The following is a 6748-nucleotide window of genomic DNA, read 5'->3' as shown; positions in this document are numbered from 1 at the left end:
AAAGGCAGGCATTGAGCCGGCAGTGGCATTCCAAAACCTCAGCCTTCGGCTCCAGTGTGTCTGGCTATTCAACACTGCTGGGAGCCATTAGTTTAAGTAAGGCCTGACCCGCCTACTCACCCACGGAAAACCCTCAGATCTCCTATTACACTCAGCGCACAGAGGGGAGACACACTGCTGCTCTTCGGGTTGCAGTGGGTCTATATATGTGTGTGACTACTTGACAAACAAAAATTGCTGAGTAAATATAAGCAGTGTGTGCAAGAGGGGGAGCGAGAAATGCATGTATGAATGTGTTTATGGGTGAAAGGGAAAGTGGGTGAGAATCTGTTTGCGTGCTGATATCAGAGCAACAAAATGAGATAACGGCTGTATGTGTGTTTCAAATTTATGAGCGATGGGTCACACGCTCACTTGGCCACATCTTCCTAAAGTTTCCACACAGGGAGGCCAAGTGCATTGCCAGACACCAAACCTTTCACCGATAACTCCCCTTAAATGATTTTCAACAACCACACACTTTCTAAAGCTCTCCAGCCATTCTCTTGTTTAACTTATGTACCAGATACCCCAACAGGGGTATCCATCTATGGCACTCACAATTAAATCTTAAAATACTGCACTTTTCTAATTGGAAAATTATACCATGGATCAGAACTTGCTCCTTGTTGCCAGCCTCACCAAATTGTTTGGCACATAAACATGAATAGTTCTTATAAACAACTCCATGTTTGGGAGAAGTCTTGTGTTAAGAGTGTGTGCTTGCTAAGACGTGGACAAGCCCACACACAGACAGACAATATCCAGTAACTGGACATTCCTACAACTGGCAGTGTTCTAGTGACAATGCTGTATATTGTTCACAGCTGGACAGCAAAGGATTTGTGATTTTGCCACCATTTATTTATTTATTTGGGGAATTAACTGTCACCCAAATCTGAAATTCATCATTTACAACATGTTAAGACAAGACTTTGTAACGGGTATCAAGTCAAACCGTTACCTTTAAAATGTATTTCCACTGTTCCACTGCTCACTAATATAAAACATACTGTACATTTTAAAGATTTACATTATAAAAAGTATGATTAAATAATTATATTAATATAACCGATTTTCCTTTAATAGATTTTACGCTAATTTGGAGTGTAAAAATGACTTAAAACCAAAGAATGTATGTTATTAGTGGGAAAATAAGTCACAGCAAAGATGGCAAATTGATTAAAATGACATGAGCCACAAACTTCATAATAGAATGCTATAGGGCAAATTTTGCTCTCTGTTTTCAGTGTTATTACAATAACTGGACTATTTTATGAGTCATAACAACTCCCACTCTTGTCAAAACCATCTCACTGAGCTGCTTCATTTACAGCAAAAGCACACTGCCAGTGGGCTAAGAAAGGACGAGTTATCCTTACTGAAAAACAGATGATGACAACACCACGTACAGTATGGTGTACTTTTGCCTGATGTGTGTGTGAAGCAGTTGATTCTATATAAACCTTCCATCTCTCCTTTTCTCTCCCAGAAGCTGCAAGAACAGCTGTGTTGTTCTCTTCCCTGGCTATGGTCACACCTGTGATGTGCAGGTGGTTCATCTGGCAGCGGAGCCGGGAACACCTGGCCAAGCTGAGATACAGCCTCCAGGCTTCACTCTCTCTCTCTCTCTCTCTCTGTGTGTGTGTGTGTGTGTGTAATAGTTTGGGGATTTCTGAAGGGCTCAATTAAAGCTGAGTGAAGATAACGTCTGGCTTTGCTCACAGACGTCCACACACACACACACACACACACACACACACATAAAAAAAGGCATGTGATGGCATTTCCCAAGGTTAAGCCTCAGGGTTGTTTGGACTTTTCAATATTACAATACAATCCTTAATTTGAGTGTGTTAATAATGGAGAGGAGGTGTATTAACAGTTATACCTATTCTGGTTCAGACATAATAAACCAAACTAACCCTCCTCCCTCTTTCTGACTTGTTCCTTCTTAGTTTTGCAGACCAAACTGTACAAATATCTCCTGACAGAAAATCAGGGGACTGTGGCAGCACCTGCTTTGTTAGTGCTTTGCAGATATGACACAATATGACATCTTGCTACAGTACTCTGCTAAGACAAACAAGCAAAGGCAACAAGCAGAGACACCAGCTGAAGACAAGACACATAAACACCAGCCACACAGAACACATTCCACCCTGCGAGAAAGAGCAGACAGAGTGCGATGTGAGTTTATGTGTGTGTCGCAGAAGAGCAAGTCCTGTTCTGTGACAGCACAACGCCCTGCAGAAGTGAAATCAGAGACAGTCCTGTTCTGTGACAGCACAACGCCCAGCAGAAGTGAAATTGGAGATGGGACAGATGAGTTGAACTTGACAAAAGTCATAAAACTCACAGCTGACACGTGGGGAGAACATCTTGGCTTAGGGCGGCTAACATCCTATGTCCTATTCACTGCATGTGTCTGTTTTTGTGTCTGATAAAATGAGACGAGGCCGAGGCCACACATCATCCTTATCATTATATGTTCAGATGTGAGCCTGTGATTATCTGGGTCAGAGTCGTTGCTGGATGTATTTGTTAGTAATGTTTTACATAAGCATTGCATGTGTTTCTGCTGATAATTAATAATCATTCTGGCTCTTTCAATATAATAAAGGTTACTGACCAAAGACGTGAAGGATGACACAAAACCTCCCATAAAAACAGAAAAATGTGACAAGTGAAAAGAAGATAAAAAAGAACTGAGAGCTGCCAAAAAGAACTCAGTTGACTCAGTTGATGTCAGTTGACTGGTCAGCTGCCGTTGGACTCCACACGGTGGCCAAGATGCACAAGTGGATAGAAAAATAAAGATGAAAAAGGAATGCAAACAAAAGGGAATAGAGGGAAGGATGATGAGGTAACAAGATGGAGTGAGGCTGAATATGATACAGTGTCAGAAGGTGAGAAAGAAGCACTGGTGTAGCCCTGGAAGGCATGGAGAAAAGGTGGGACAAATGCTAACTACTCTTTGTTTAAGCCAAGTAGAAAATGATTGGGGGTGTGAGAGGTATTAAGAGTGGGAACAGAGAGACAGGGGCATTCAGAAGCACAATGTGGTTATATGTCCTTTCATTTGCTTTTTTTCTTAACCTAAGCACTTTAAAGTGACCGGGCCCTTCTGTGCTCACCCAGTGTCCCTCCACTTGCGGTACATGAGTAAATAAATGCCTGCACGCAATCTTGCAACCAGCATCTCACGATCCCGATAAAGGATACACGTTTTTTTCCTAAGATGATTTAAACGAAACACTTTTAACAGATGAACACACAAAAGAAGGCTTAATCCCTTTTGGTTGAATGTTTCAAAAGCCATAGGACAAATATGCAAAACCATTCTCTGAGCCTTCAAGCCACCTTTTTGGAATAGTCAAATGTGTCAAAGCAATGTTTATGCTACCTAGTGACACCTGAATACGAAGGCCATGGTGGCGGCTGGCTGTATAACAAAACAACAGTGTTAACAACGCTCAGCAGCCAAGCTGAGACCTGGAATCAAGAGGGAAAAGCACAGAGCTGGGTTATCTTTCAGAAACAGTTTTGTTTTGTCAGGTGGTAGGCGAGCATGGACACTAACTGCCCTCATCTCCTGTACGCTGGTATTAGGACTGTTATTGGCAGAGGTGAAAAGTAAAGTATTTGTACTTTCTACTCCTTACATTTTCAAATCAGGCTCATTGCTTTTAGTTTTAATACATCGAGGGGAACTGATTATTTTTATTTAGCACTTACTACAAAGTATGCACACCGCTGCACTGGCTCCTTGTGCTTTCACAGAGATCTTGCACATGAGCACCTGAGTCTTGCTTTACTTCAGACTCAGGTTTGCACAGAAACAGCAGGCAGAAATGTCCTTCTAAGGGCTACTTTTTACTTTTATACTTTGAGTATATTTCAGAGCTTGTATTTTTTTATTTTTACTCAAATAAATATTTTGAATAAGTACTTCTACTTTTATCAGAGTACTTTTTTACACTGGTATCTTGTATTTGTACTTGGGTAATAAATGTGTGTACTTTTGCCTTCTCTGGTTATTGGCGGGTGATCCTCGGCGCAAGATCACATCTGGATCCTATCCTCACAGACGCTCCGTGTAGTCCCGCACGGCAACAAGAAACAGCTGTCCAAAACTGGCTTCAATTAGCCTCACATTCTCCCTGACAGTTAATCCTTTTCTACTTTCCTTCTCTTACTGTTTTTTTTCCTTTAACTGTTTGGTCACTCCTCTCTTTTTTTTCTTCTTCTTGTTTTGCTTCAGGTTGCCACACTGTCTGAACTAATAGACAGGGAAACAGTGTGCTGAATTGGAAACAGACAGCAGGACAGAACACTCAGAGATCTCACGAAAGTACATGACAAATCCAATATCTGTTTGAAAAGACTGGCCATACAGTTTGCAGTGGTTTAGGGTTCAACACAAGGGAACTTGATAATAGGCTGCAGAGATGATATATTTCATTTCCTGTCATTGGGTAGTAAATGCCTCATTACAATTAGGGTTCATTTAAATCTTAAATTTCAATTTTCACAGCATTAGAGCTTTAACATTAGATATATGACACTTGCAATTCTGTTTAAACTGTCATTTGGTCACATATTAAAAATACCAGATTCTTTGTCATAGAGCATTAGTGACTCTATGAATTCAGTCTTTAAACATTTCTTTTCCCACTAAAACCACACTTAGTAAACACTTACGTGTGACCCAGCAGCGCAGCGCACGGTATATATATATAATGATGCTGCACATGAGGCATTAATCAAACTCAGCTGAACTCAAACAGTTCAACTGCACACCAGCTTCACTCAGCTAAACTGCACTGGGGAATCAAGCTCCAATTGGTCCTGTGGTAGGAAATGGGAGCCAGATTTGAGGTAAGAGAACTGATCTGATGGGCCTTATGAGCAAATCTGGAAGGTTCTGGAGTCATTGTAGCCATGGGGCCCGAGTAAAACACTAACAGGTGGTAGTGCTGGTGGAAAAGACCCACGCAGAGACCAGAGGGAATGAGAAGGATACTGGGCTCACAGCCTGACACTGACACACAGCCAATCACATACATGACACATAGGAACACAAAAAAAACCAAGAACTTGCGTTACACACACACAAAAAAAAACTATGAACATTAATTTTTATGAAGCACCAACGCTTTTCAATATATATATTCAAAGACATATCACATATCACATGCATGCAAACGCTACACACTCACATGCATGCTAATAGTCCAAAAGACAAGAAATGGTGCAGAGGTGACTCAGAAAAGATCTGCAGATCCGTCTACCTCCACCACAGGCAAATTCTCCCACATGGTAAAACACAAAAGGCCCACGTCTGGCAGCGCTAACAGCTCACTTGGGCCAAAACCAATTAGGACTCTAATGCAAACCTGCAGGGCCTCTTTGTCGTTTATTTCCCCTTTTAATGTCAGAGGATTGGAATCTGACTCTATATCCCACCCCAAAGAAAATAAGGGAAAAAGCAAATAGGAAAATTATCGGGGGCTCCAAATTATCCATGTTTTTGAGTAGAGCTAACTGAATCAAGGGAGAATGGAAATGACTGACTAGTGAGAGCCATGTTGAGCCTAAATGATTTTTAGCACATTGTCTCCCAGTGTACAGGCAGCATCCCTCATTCACAGAGGGGTATATACATAGCTTTCTACATGACATCAAATTAGTCCAGCTGAGCAACAATTATGGTAAAATAGGAAAATATACATATATCATCTTTTTTGGGTTGTAGCTGTAACCACATTTTCCACAACAGGAATTGCTCTCCATCCCAGCATCCATAATGTTTATAGTTTTATATTGCAGTACACACTCTGCTGCTCCCTGGTGGTCACTGTAGCTCCATCATCATTAACATTATCACCACATCACCATGAGCATTACAGTCATGTCTTTGCCATGCCTTTTTTTTTATTCTGTGGTGAAAATGGAAATGTTCTCATGGGAGTCACAGCGACACATGGGTACCTAAAGTCAAGCCCTCAGGCCCCGCTGACCCCACTTGCATTGCAGGACTGTACTATTGACCTCTGATGTAAAGCAGGCAGAAACCACAGGGGAAGAGGGAAAAACCTCCTCCTGGCATCAAGCAGAAACCCCAGCCTGGTTTCACACTGCCTAGTGTTTTTGTCTTGAAAGCTGTAAACTCCAGATGGTGGAAAGAGAGAGAAGAAGAACTTTGCCTGGTGGATTAAGGGCTCCAAATCCTCCACTGAAAAGACACATACTGTAGATTGAAGCCTGCTATTCAATCAAATGGGAGCATAATAGCTGTCTTGTGGGGGCTATATAAGGGATAATGCATCCAATAAAGCATGTGCTATGCACTGTTTATTCTCAGTCTTTAATGATCCTAATAAGCATAAGATCTCAGCAGATAAAGGGATGACAGAGTTTTTGTTTGGTCACTATAATGATTTCATATGATTTGAAGCAATGCATTGGGGGGTTCTTCTGAAGACTTAACCCTCTCTGTGGGAGAGGAATATGTAAGTAATAGAGACTTATTTTGTCCTTTCCACATTATGTAAATATAACTGTGTTCTGCCATTGCCAAGCAAACACAACCAAGATTTCTTAATTGTGTAAACACAAAAATTAAGACAAATTGGTAATTTGTTACCTGCAGGTGCAAATCCAGGAGCCTGTAGTTGCCTGTGAATAAAAGCAACTTCGGAGTCAT

Source organism: Monopterus albus, unplaced genomic scaffold (assembly GCF_001952655.1).
Source record: "Monopterus albus unplaced genomic scaffold, M_albus_1.0 scaffold1.1, whole genome shotgun sequence".
Taxonomy (NCBI): domain Eukaryota; kingdom Metazoa; phylum Chordata; class Actinopteri; order Synbranchiformes; family Synbranchidae; genus Monopterus; species Monopterus albus.
Note: the sequence above shows the minus strand (reverse complement) of the source record.